This window comes from Bos indicus x Bos taurus, chromosome 7, assembly GCF_003369695.1.
Source record: "Bos indicus x Bos taurus breed Angus x Brahman F1 hybrid chromosome 7, Bos_hybrid_MaternalHap_v2.0, whole genome shotgun sequence".
NCBI classification, from domain to species: Eukaryota; Metazoa; Chordata; class Mammalia; order Artiodactyla; family Bovidae; genus Bos; species Bos indicus x Bos taurus.
In genome coordinates, this window is record NC_040082.1 from 49,164,422 (window position 1) to 49,176,910 (window position 12,489).

At 53.8% G+C, this 12,489-nt stretch overlaps 1 protein-coding gene across 3 annotated transcripts in view; it reads left to right on the forward strand.

Annotated features, from left to right (window-relative positions):
* Positions 1–12,489, forward strand: part of CAMK2A (calcium/calmodulin dependent protein kinase II alpha) — a 65,943-nt gene that overhangs the window by 1,056 nt on the left and 52,398 nt on the right. The gene's annotated exons all lie outside the window — the stretch shown is intronic.

The window sequence follows — 12,489 nt, forward strand, 5'->3', positions numbered from 1 at the left end:
GGAGCACTCCCAGGTGCCGCAAGCTAGGTTTGTGAAGCAACTGGAGATAGATCCATAGTAGGGGTACAGTTCGGAGGCAGAGTTTGCCCTATGGGCAATGCAGCTCCAGTGCCCTGGGTGGCCCCTGACATAGTAGCAGGAGTGCAGGGGAGAGGCACCCTGTAAGCAGGTGTGTGCTGCTGTAAGGTCTGAATATGCACACGCAAAGGTGCATTTTGATGTGTGTTGTTGTGTAAGCACTGACTCTGTGGTACACTTGCGTGCACTGAAAATGTGTGCAAGTGTTCATGTGTATGTGCCCTGGGGGAAGGTACTGGTGTGTGCTTTATGTGGAAGTCCTGAAAATGCAAGTGTGCCCTGCAGGGGTGGATGGATGCAAGCGGCACAAGGAGGTCCGTTGGCTGATTTGCATGAGAACGAAGGTGCATACATGCGTCACTTATGTACACATGGTTGGAGCTGTGTGCACATCAGCTGTATGTAAATATGTCTGTGTAAGGATGCACAGGTGGGACTTGGGCTGGCTGGTGTCCCTGTGAGGTCTGGATATGGACATCTGTGTGGACCGGGGTCCATACCCATGGGAAGGTTTATGTGTGTGTGTTTGAGGCCTGGGCCCATGGGCTCGGGTGGGAGTGTGGCTGCTGAAGGCATGTGCGAGCTCAGGCTGGTGTCTGCATATGTGTGGGAGGTGGGCCCATGACTGTGTACAAGAAGGCTGCCCGCACACACACATGCACACACACACTTGCACACCAGGCTATCCTGATACCTATAGGCATACACCAGACCCTTGTACAGAAACATACCCATGTGCAGACGTGTACTCACTCCTGTCTGCAGACTTCCTGTCTTTCTGAGTGTGTTTTTGTCCTGGGGGTGGGGTGTGGACAGCAGGAATGAAATGTTTGGAGCTGCTCTGGAGGACCCAGGCTGTCTGCCGCACTTGTGCAGGGACCCCTTCTCAGCTGGGTTCCGGCATCCACGGGAGCCAAGGATTCCCTGATCAGCTGGGCGCTGCCTTTCAGGGTGCGACCAAGGCTCAGTTCTGGGAGGACTGCGTCACAGAGTGCAGTGAAATGGAGTTGAGATGTGACTCAGGCGCTTATAAAACTGCTGTTTTGCCCTAAGAGGAGATGGATATCATGAAGACTGGGTGGTCTGGTGGTGACTTGGCAGGGAGCGCCTTCTTGAGCCTTCTTGGCTCCACAGTCTGCCAGGGCTCTTGCAGGGATCAGGTCATGGGCAGAATTTCTGGAGCCCTTTTGTGACCATGGCAGAAAGACTGAGGGTGGCAGGCATGGCCAGGCCTAATCTGATCAATTTCCTTCCACAATTACCAGTGCTCTTAACCTTTTTAAGGTCACATATTCCTCCAGGAATCTGATGAAAGTCTATCTTCCCTAGAAAAATGCTTGAACCTACGAAACAATGCGGGCAAGGTCAGGACTCGCCAGATGTCAGGAAGCCTAAGGATGGGGCCTGAGGATGCTTGTATTGGAAAAAAAGGAGATGAGGTGCTACCCCTCTGATGCCTGGGTTTAAAAGGCCAGGCTGCATCACTGGGGAGGCAGGGCTTTCCTGATTCACTCGAAGCTCCAATCCAAATGACCAGGTAGTGGCAGCACCCAGCACAGGGCACAAGGCCCGGACCTTACCACCCATAGTGCTATGACACTGGGCTGGCCATGGCACCTGTTTCCCACAACCTGTAACCTGGAGATAAAGAGGGACTGGGAGGATGGAGTGAGATGGTTCTCATGAAGACACAGTGATGCCTGTGGCACCCTGAGATCACCACTGCCCTCAAATGGGGGCTGGCACCTGCCAGGGCTTTGCTTTTTGACAGGAGTTTGCCCAGCTTGGCAGAAGGGGTTGACTGAGCCCTGCCCCTAACCCACCGGGCTGGCTGGGATGGGACAGGCTCCTCTTCTGTCAGGATGAGCAGCGCAGATGCCTACAGGGACCATCCTTCAAGGGGTGACCCAAGGCCCTGGCCAGCCAGGACACTGCTGTTACCACCTGGAAGCTGAGCTCCCATTTCTAGGAACCCACTTCAGATCACCAGCATGATGACTGCCAGAGGCAGCTAGGCTGGCCCTCCAAGGGGCCATGGGGGCCTTTGACCTCCTTTTGCAGGGCCCTGGCCTCCCAGCTGCAGAGAAGGACAGGAGGAGGACATGAGCCTCTTGAGGGATTCCTGGCGCCCTGCCCAGGGTCCTGACTGCAGGCCTTCGAGGACCCTAGGGTAGGGCTGGCTGAGGATGTCAGAGGAGGGGCTCCTGCCCCGCCTAGGGGGCAGCCAGCTGAGGGGGTTGAGGGGTTGGGGTCAGAATTAATGCTCTAGGGCCTCTTGATGCTCCTGGATGGAGGTCCCACTGCAGTATATGATTCACATAAGCCAGGAACTTGATTCCAGTTTCCCTAGAGGGTTGGGGTGGGGCTGTCTCTGGGAACCCAGAGACTAGCTCACTTCCTCCTTCCTTGACCCATCCAGTCCTCCTTCCTCCCATGGGAGAGGCAAACAGAAGCACAGACCTTAGGAGCACAGAGGCTTGTTTGGAGGCAGGAGGCAGGTTGCAGCACCCCCAGCTCCAGGGTCAGAGTGGGCCTGGGCGCTAGGGTCAGAGCTCCCTGCAGACCCAACCTTCTGGAAGACCAGGACCCGGGGTGGGTCGGGCAGCGGGGAGAGGAAGGGGTGAATTCCAGGAGATAGAGAAGGAGGATGCCTCCTCTAGCCCTTGACATTCTCCGGGCTTTGAATCCCAGTCCCAGGAGAGGTTAGTTAGGGAGGCAGAATTACCCTGCAGCCTGTGTAATCACTGGGCTGTACAGAGAGAGCCTGGGAAGGAGATTTTACTTGAGAGGGGGAGGGAGAAAGGAGGGAGGCTGGAGAGAACACACAACCCAGTCTTTTCTCTTTAGAAAAGGATCTGAAATTGACTCAAGGGTGGTGTTGGAGCTGGGGAAAGGGTTGCAGGGGCCAGCAAGATTGCCCGAAGGAGAGGGAAGAGCTGGCTCTGGAGCCCCCATGGCTTTGTATCATGAACAAGGCTCAGGCTGGGCTTGATCAGTGGGGGACACTGGAGACCAGAAGCAGCTCCCTGTTCTGGGGTGGGGTGGAGGTGGGGAAGCCCAGGGTCCTGGGTGCTTAGGTTCCTTTGCTCTTGGACACAAGCTCTGACACCTGCAGGTTGCGTTTCTCAATCCCACTCTCTTCCTGGCAGGGCTGTTAGGAGGATCCTAGGTGTAATACCGGAGAAGAGAAAATACCTGTGCCATGAGGCACTATCCCCCGCAAAGACAGGACTGTGCTTTTATTTTGCTTCTGACAACCTGTCACCTTTATAGCGCTTTGGGGCCAGTGTGGCACTTCTCCACCCACTAGCTCATCTCTGAGGGAGGGAAAGGACTTACTCACCCATCTTACAGATGAGCAGACTGAGGTCTGAGAAGGTGAAATGACCTGGCTCAGGGGACTGGTGGCAGCACTCAGGCTTGCGTGTAGGTCCCCAGCACCGCGCATATGGAGAGAAGACTAATAAGGGGTGCCCCTCGTGGTGCCCTGCCTGGGGAACACTTCCAGGGAAGAAGGGTGTGCCCTTGCGGGTGAGGGAACTCTGAACTGTCACGTATCCTCCCATCATGATTCTGCCTCTAATTGACTGTGCCAGATCCCTTGTCCCTGTGTACCTCAGCTTTACCATCTGTGAACTGGGGATTAGAGCACTTCTGCAGATGCTGGAAAGCACGGTTAGAGTTGCTACCCTCTTTAGCCTCTGTGAAAGGCACCTGTGGGAAATTTCAGGCTTCCCGAACACCAGAGCTGGGAGGACCATGGACATTGTCTCCTCACAGCATCAATGGTGGAGCCAATGCCCAGAGAGACGCAGTTTGCCCAAGGCCGCAGGAAGAGCCTGTGGCAATGGTAGCCAGGGTAGGGGGCCAGGTGATGTTCAGGGGCCAGCGGCTAAGGATGGGAAGTTGGGGGGCAAGTGGGACAAGGGAAGGGGATAGCCTTCCCCCACTCTTCCTCCAAGCCACCAGAGCGGAAGGCACGCACATGTGCTGGTGCTTGCCGCAGCCCTCCGCCCCCACGCGGCCGCCCCCACACAGGCTGAGACACTGACACTGCTGAGCCCCGCTCCCGCCTGCCCGCCTCCCTGCACGGCGCGTGGTGACTGCTGCCAGCATCCCTGCAGTCTGGGGCCCCGGCCCTCCCAGAGGGTGAGGGCACAGCCTTGGAATGCAGTGCCTGAATCCTGTTGCTAGTGCACACGTGCACATAAACACACACGCACACACACACATGGGTGCATATGGATGTGTGTGTGCCGACATACTGGCTCCAACAGGACATGAAGCAAGAGCCTTACCTCCCAGTGCAGGGAGAGCAAGATGATGCTGGTAGGCTTCTGGGTTGCCCCCCTGCCGCCACCATCTCTCTCTCATTCTCCCTTGCTCTCGCTCTCTTGCTCTTGCCGTCTTTCTCTCTCTGTCCTTCCCTGTCTTACTTCCCTGCATCTCTCTAGTCCGTTTTTCTCTATCCTTCCCTCTTTTGTGCGCTGGTCCCTTGGCCACAGTCCACCCCTCCTACACACACGTTGATGTGTCACGGTCTTTTCCGAGCCTCTCTGTGGTGTGGTAGGAAGCTTCCCAGCCCAGGCCAACCTGGCGCAACCTCTGCCCCACCACCCGACATGTCACAGGCTGCTGAGACCCAGCCCAGGCACTAGATCTAGGTCCCTATGGGACTTGGCTGCCCACCAAGATGTCAGGTGGGGCTGTGAGGCTGGTGGGACCTTCTGTGCTAGAAAACACTGACGGCCTTGATGTCTCAGCGTCATATAAAAGGAGGAACAAGTCTGTGACCCTTGCATCCACTCAACAAGTATTTCCTGAGCACAGACTCTGTTCCTGGCCTCGGGCTGAGCCCAGCAGGTACCACGTGCCAGACTTATGTCATCTCTGCCCATTTGGGGCTTACGGTCTAGTGGAAATCTGACATTAACTAAATCACTTCAGATATTGTTATTTAAATGCAACTGGATAAAGGCTATGAGCACAAACATGGGGTTATAAGCTACAAAGAGACCTCAACTGGTTGGGGTGACGGAGGAATCAGGGAAGGCTCCCCTGAGGCAGTGACATTGGGGAGTGACAGCTGAGTAAGAGCCGGTCAGAGGGAAGAGGGTGGAAGAGTGTTTCTCAGAGTGGGAACAGCACAGGCCAAATCTCTGAAGTGTGTCTTTTGATGGAGTGTGTCAGCTCCAGGGGGTTGGTGGTCTTACTCTTCTTAGGCATGCTCTGTTGCTTTCAACTTTTTTTTTTTTTTTGGCAACACCATGGGGCATGCAGGATCTTAGTTTCCTGACTAGGTATTGAACCTGTGCTCCCTGAAGTGGAAGCATGAAGTCTTAGCCACTGGACCACCAAGGAAGTCCTTGCCTTCAACTTTTGGATACCTAGGGGCTAGAAGGAATATTAAAAACCTGTAGCATGTCTAGAAGAGGTGGGAGGTGGGCCAGGTGGCCAAGGTCTGGAAGCCAAATCAGGTGAGAGAGGGCCAAGAAGCTGGGGACTCTAGCAGGGAAAAGAGACCCCTCAGGGTTCCCTTCCCTTATCCCTGGAGGGACATCTTGAGCCCCAGAGATGATACAAGACTGCTCTATATGGCTCTGGAGGGCAGAGCAGGGCCACATGTCTAGAGTAACAGGGAGGTAGATTTCAGCTCAACCTAAAGAACTTTCTCATTGTCAACTGATCCTCTACCCCCAGATGAACATGGCTTGGGAAATATTGAGCCCTGTTCCAGCAGATACACATGTGGAAGCCCTCTTCTCACTGCTGGGTCTTGTTTCCCTCCTTGCCTGCATCCCTTTCCTTGTCTGGTAAGAGGCTTTGCTACAAGCACAAAGTGGGAGATGGTTTAGGGGTCAGGATAGCCTCAATTGCATATGAATATCAGAAGGAAGAGTGCTCCCTTGTCTTAGGGATGGGGAAATAAAGTCCAGAGAGGGTCAGGGGCTTGCCTGAGGTCACACAAGTCAGTGACACATGAGATCTGGGCCCTTCAGCCTCTTTCCATGTCAATTCTTGGCTTTTCACTCCTTGGAGCCTTTCTCTCTGAAAGTCTTTGGGGTGTACATGTAATTGAAGCCAGGCCAGGAGGCTCCCTGAAGCTGGGAGAAAGCAGCCCCTCACCATTTTCCCGTTTTGCCTGCTATGATCCTGTCACCAAGCCCTGTGGATATATATTTTTTAGCTTTCCTTTTTGTAACCCAGTCAAGAAAACCTAGGCACAGCCCAAACAAGGAACATGTTGGAACTTCTGTTGGTTCAATGTTCCCTGCAGCAAACAGACTCTTCCGGTTCCCAGGCCTTCTGTGTCCCCAGCAAGACTTCTGCTGGGTTGGCGTGGGGCAGGCCTGGGAGTGCGGGACGGCTCGAAGACACTGCGTGCTTGCAGCATCTTTTGGAGTCTGGAAGTGGGCGGCAGCAGCTGGGGTGGAGAGGAGGAGGGATGTGTGGTTTCAGGAAAAGGTCCTAGGATTTTCTGGCTCTCAAATGCTAGTTTGTGGAGTTTGGGGAAGAGCTGCTATGCTGAGCTGGGGAGAAGAGAGAGAGAAAACCAAGCAAAGGGGATTCTGAGCCCCCAGCCCCTGCCACCTCTGCTCTGTTTGCCATCTGGGGACCTGCATAGCTGTGTTTGTTTGTTATTAAGAAAGGATACTATTGCTTAAAAAGAAAAAAAAAAGAGAAGGCTTACAAATGATCAACAGTTGATTTCACAGATGGATAAACTGAAGCCCCCACAAAGTGAAGGAATTTGCTTAAAGTATATAGAGGTGGGTGTTATGGAAACAGGGGCTTCCCAGGTGGCTCTAGTGGTAAAGAACCCACGTGCCAATGCAGGAGACATAAGAGACATGGGTTCGACCCCTGGGTTGGGAAGATCCCCTGGAGGAGGGCATAGCAACCCACTCCAGTATTCTTGCCTGGAGAATCCCATGGAGAGAGGAGCCTTTGCAGTCCATAGGGTCGCAAAGAGTCGGACATGACTGAAGTGACTTAGCACACGCACACACACGTTATGCAAACAGGATGTTCCTTTCATATCTGAACAAATCTGATTTCAGCTTTTTAACTGTTTGAGGAATCTAGAAGTCCTCAGAGAATCTCACATGAGCCACAGTCACCCCCCAAAACACACACTCATTCCAACTCACAGGATGTTGTATATCATTTCCCACAAATCCCCCACCCTAATGCCCATCTGTGGACCACAAGTTAGGGGAGTCTGAGAGTTTAGGGTATTGGAAAGAGCAAAGGATGATGATTCAGGACTCCTGGGTTCAAGGTCTTGGCATCAGTTTCTTTAACTGTAGAATGGGGAGAGAGTAGACCTCAATGGCAAGATATTACTGCAGTGTCTGCTGCAGCAACCTGTGGCCCACACTCCGGCCCCTCAGCCGGGGCTGCTCCAGCGACCAACCCCAGCTCTGTGCCTTCCCCCAGACATTCAAACCCCATCTGCTCTGGGTTCCATGCCCCCAAGCCTTGCTCTGTGCCAAGTGATCAGACCAGCTAACCTGGCCTGTGAGTTATTGACCACCAAGAAGTATTACAAGTTAATCCTCTCACAGGTAACAGGTCTGTCTACCTTTGAGCAGAAACTTTCTGAACTCATCCCAGCTCATCTCAGAGAGGTAGAATGCTTAGGCATATTAACCTGGAGTGGTGAGATTTGGAGAGAGAAAACTGGACTTTGATTAAGAGGTGCCGATCACATAGTATTTCTAGTGAGCAGCTAGAAATTTGGGACTAGAATTCTGAAGCGAGGAATGGCTGTGCAGAAGCAGATTTCACTCTTGGGTGACACTCAGTGGCTTTCATCATTCTGCGGGGTTGAGGGGAGGTGGGCAGGGGCGGTGGTGGTGGTCAGAGAATCCCTTGTGAAGCTAATGAAAACTATGCGTCCTCTGCACAGAACAATGCACAGACACAGAATAATTTAGTTAAAATTTTAGAGATGTTCACGAACACCCAGAGCCTCCCCACAGATCCAAGTTTCATGGTCCTGGGTAGAAGGGATGGCAGGGAAAGAGGTAAGGATTGGTGGAGAGAGAACAAGGAGTAGAGATGTTCAGAGGGGGATAGGAGGGGGATGAAGAAGTGAAAATAAGTTGGGGGGGGGCTGCCAAGGAGAGTGTGGTGACCCAGAAATGAGAGGGAAGACAGGCCTCAAACTGGGTAGCCACTGGGGCCAAATGTCACCTGTCGTGGGGCAGGCTAGGCAGATCAGGCCCACTGGGGACTGCAGGGGCGGGGGTGGGGGCACTGGGTGGGTGGGCCTGGCACAACTTTTCTTCCAGGGAGCCGGGGGTGGGAACCAGATTGTGGTGGGTTTCTGAAGCGTGGGAGGTGGGAAGAGGAGGCGGCGAATGTCGGACACTTGCTCTGGAAGTTTGGCAGCAGAGAAAGGAGGAGGAAGGAAGTGGCCAAGGCTTGTGGGTCGAGAGAAAGGCTCCTGGTTTTTCAGCTTTTCAAGTTTGGGGAAAGGATGGTTGTTTATTTTTCCAGAATGAGGGAGTCCTGGGTGTGTTTGAGGAAGCAGCCAATGAAAGGAAGACCCTAGAGACTGACGAGACTCCTGACGATCAGACCCCGGAGGAGTGCAGAGTGGCTCCGGGACTGTGCCATCATAAGCCGTGTCCATCCCCTTCTGCTGATACCCATAGGCACGCCCTGCGCTCTGGAGTGAAGGTGGGGAGTTGCCTTGAGGGCAAGTTGGCAGTAACTGATCTTGGGTCTCAGGGACCTTTTCCCATCCCTATGTAGTAGATACTTCTCACAGATGGCCCAGGAGGAAGTGGGGCTGTGGCTCCTCGTGTCCATCTTTCAAGTGGAAGGATAAGCAAGCTGATAGCCAAGCTGAGTGAGGACCCCAGGTGTTTGGAATTACTGCGAGTCAGCATTTTGGGGTATTTTGGGCCAGAGAAGGTGATGAGCCTCCTGTGGGCAGGCAGCCAGCAACTCCCAGGACACTGTGCCTGCCAGGCAGCCGGAAAAGCAATTTCCCAGTGTAAATCTTGCTTTTCACGGCCCATTAGCACGTTCCCACATTTCCAGCCATGATGGACCCACTATCAGCGTGCCCTCGCCCTTCCCGTCTGTCTATTGAACCAGGTGCTGCCTCCCTGCCTGCTTACACCCAAGGGCAGGTTGCTGGGGCCTGGGGAAGCACCCCATCCCCTCACGATGGTCCCCACACACCTCCTCCCCTGGCTTGCTTCTTTCCTGAGCTTGGCAAACAAGGTCCATTTTGCTTCTGATGATGCCAGCTGTTCTCATCACTTCGGAGATAATGATGCCTATAAAAGGCGTTGTTTCCTGAGCATTTACTACACTCCAAGGATTGGGCTAAACCCACTGCATACCCTAGTCTTATATTGAATCCTTGAAACAAGTGCTCAGGGTGGGTACTAATCTTTACCTACATTTTGCAAGGGAGGAAAATGGTCTTACCGAGGTTAAATAAATTGCTAGTAAGCGGCTGGACCACAATTTGCACTCTGGTTGGTCTGGTTCAGGACTGCCAGTTCTTATGCACATAGAACTTCACGATCCAACCTGGTGGTCACTAGCCACTTATAATGACTGAAATGAAATAAAATTAAAAATTCATTTCTTCCGTCCTACTAACCAGATTTCAAGTGCTCTATAGCCATAGGAGGCTAGCGCCTGTCACAATGGACAATATTTCCATCATCGTAGAAAGTTCTGTTGGACAGCACTAGTATAGAATATTGAAGGTGGAGGGAATCCCCTGGTGGTCTAGTGGTTCGCACTGGGTGCTTTCATTGCCATGGCCTAGGTTCAATCCCTGGTTGGGGAACTGAGGTCCTGCAAGCCGTGCTACACAACCAAAGAAGTAAAGAATATTGAAGGTGGAAAGGTCTCTATATTTTTTAGCCTCATGCCCACACCAATCCCCATGAAACCCGTGAGGCCCACACTGGGGCAGACCCCTCCCCAAGACCTCCCAGCAGGGCTGAGATCTGAGATTTTGTCCCTCCAGTGTCTGTCTATCTCACACACACTCCTCCCTGCCCACATTCTGTGACCCTCTCCTAACACATGTACACACCCAGGGTGACAGCACATGTCACCACATACTTGAGGGCATTGACAAGCTGCTGACATACACGTGTGGGCAGACACGTGCCCCTGAAACCTTTGCACCCAGAATCCACCCGAGGACATCCCCCACCTGCCAGGGCCCTCCCATGCAGGCTTCATCCCTTCCTCCCTGGACCCCTGGTCACTCTCTCCCACTCTGCCCTCCCCATCCTGGCCTCCTCCCCTTTTCGGCCCTGTCCTGTTTCCAGGCTCCTGCCCACCCACCCACTGGCCACCTGCTCAACTCAGGGCCGTGGGAGGAGTGGGCTGGCTCTTCCTTTTGCCAAAGCTGCTGGGCTGTGGCCACTTGCTCCCACAGGACGAGCATGCAGAAACATGCCTTTTTTTAAACAAAAGATTAAAAAGAGAGGAAGTTAGGGCTGCGATCATGCTGCCCACACTCTCATTTTTGCTACAGAGTCTCCTCTGCCCCCCCATCTCTGATCCCCAGCACCAGAACTGGCAGGGAGGAGCCTTTCCACTCGTGGATGAAGACCTGAGGCCTCATAGGTGGAAAACGGGCTCCCTGGCCCAGACCATTTCCTCGCCCCATCAGTGATCAGCATGCCCTGGCACTGTGCCCAGGGTTTCGCGTGTGTTGCCTGACTTAATCTCCCCCCAAACCCAAGACAGAGGTATTATTTTGGCCCCCATTTTGTAGGAGGAAACAGAGTGGAAGTGCCAAGTTCAGTATCCACAGCTGGGGGTCAGTCACAATCAGATCACAGGGCTTTGTGAGCCCAGAGCCCCTGCTTTTGGGGGTCACACTGTCTTGCCTTTGGTGGAGTCAGGAGAACAAGGACAGGTGACCTGGATTCTTGTCACAGCCTCGGGAGGAATATGCCTGCTCCCTTGAGGCTTCAGTTTCATGCCCTGAAAAAATGGGGGATCGTAATCTCAACTTTGCAGGGTTGTTGTGAGGGCCAAGGAGCTTAGTGGTGAAGGTGCATCGGGAGTGTACATTCTGGGTGTGCGCGAAGCTGGTGTTCTCTGAATCGTTTTGATAAGCTCCTCCCTCTACCTGCGTGTGTGCTCAGTTGTGTCCGACTCTTTGAAACCCAGTGGAGTGCAGCCCGTCAGGCTTCTCTATCAATGGGATTCATCAGGCAAGAACACTGGATTGGGTTGCCATTCCCTCTTCCGGGGGATCTTCTCAACCCAGGGATCGAACCTGCGTCTTTGGCATCTCCTGCTTTGGCAGGTGGATTCTTTGCCACAGAGCCACCTGGGTTAGAACCTGGGATTTACACAAAAGCTCGACACTGTGTTGTGAGGAGGAAGTTCAGCAAGCATGACTTCTCTTATTTTATAGACATGGCTCTCAGGTCCTCAGTTCCTGGGGTAGAGCCTAGGTTTGTGGAGCCTGTTAAGCCTCTGCACAGAGCCCCACACATGTGCTAGCTGCCAGTGAATAAGACAAACCTTCCTTTCCTGCCCCTCCTCTCCCTGGAATCCTCAGAATCTTTCCCAGAAGGGGCCATCTGAAACATGCTCTCTCCTCTGGGGTTTCTGAGAATCATGGCCTCCCACTAAGCAGGAACCTGAAAGTCCCGGTCCGAATAGGGTGGGCACCTTCTTCAAGTACCTGTTCCTGTTTCTAACACCCCAGACTGACGCCCTCTCCCTGTCTAAGTTCACTTAAATCTACCTCCTGTTCCTATAGTAACATGTATGGAGGCCCTGTTGGTCCTTAGGAACTCTGTCTAGTGGATGGACGAGCAGCTGTGGTCCTGGGCTAGTGGGGGAGGTGTGGTGTGCTGTGTCACGGGGAGGGTGCTTCTCAGGGAGGGAGCCCCAATGGCTGCTCCCTCCACGAGGAGGACAGGCAGAACCCCCCACCCCGCTCCGCCGGATGGCAGTCCGTAGCTGTGCCCGTGAGTTCTGGCCTTCGCCAGCTTTCCTACGAGGTCACATTTCCTGGCCTCTAGCCCACCTCCCAGATCTTCCTGCCTCATCCTTCTCCAGTTTCCCACCCATTCCCTTCATGCTGCTCAGACACGAAGCCAGTGACAGAACACCCTGGGGCCTGTGAGAACGGGCATCTCTGCCAGCCTGCAGGCTTCCTCAGCGCCTGCCAACGTCCGCCCCTGCTCCCATCAGCTGCATCTGTGTAGCTGGGACCTGCCTGTGTGCTTAGGAGAGGGGATCAAAGTTTGGAAGATATGGTGGGGCGTGGCCACGTCAGGAACCTGGGTGTGCAGGCCCGCAAGCGGCAGGCTCACTAGGTGGAGAAGCCAAAAATCTGGGGCTGCAGATATCTGAGTTCAAAATACAGCACTGCCTGTGTGACCTTGAGCACTCTCCCCT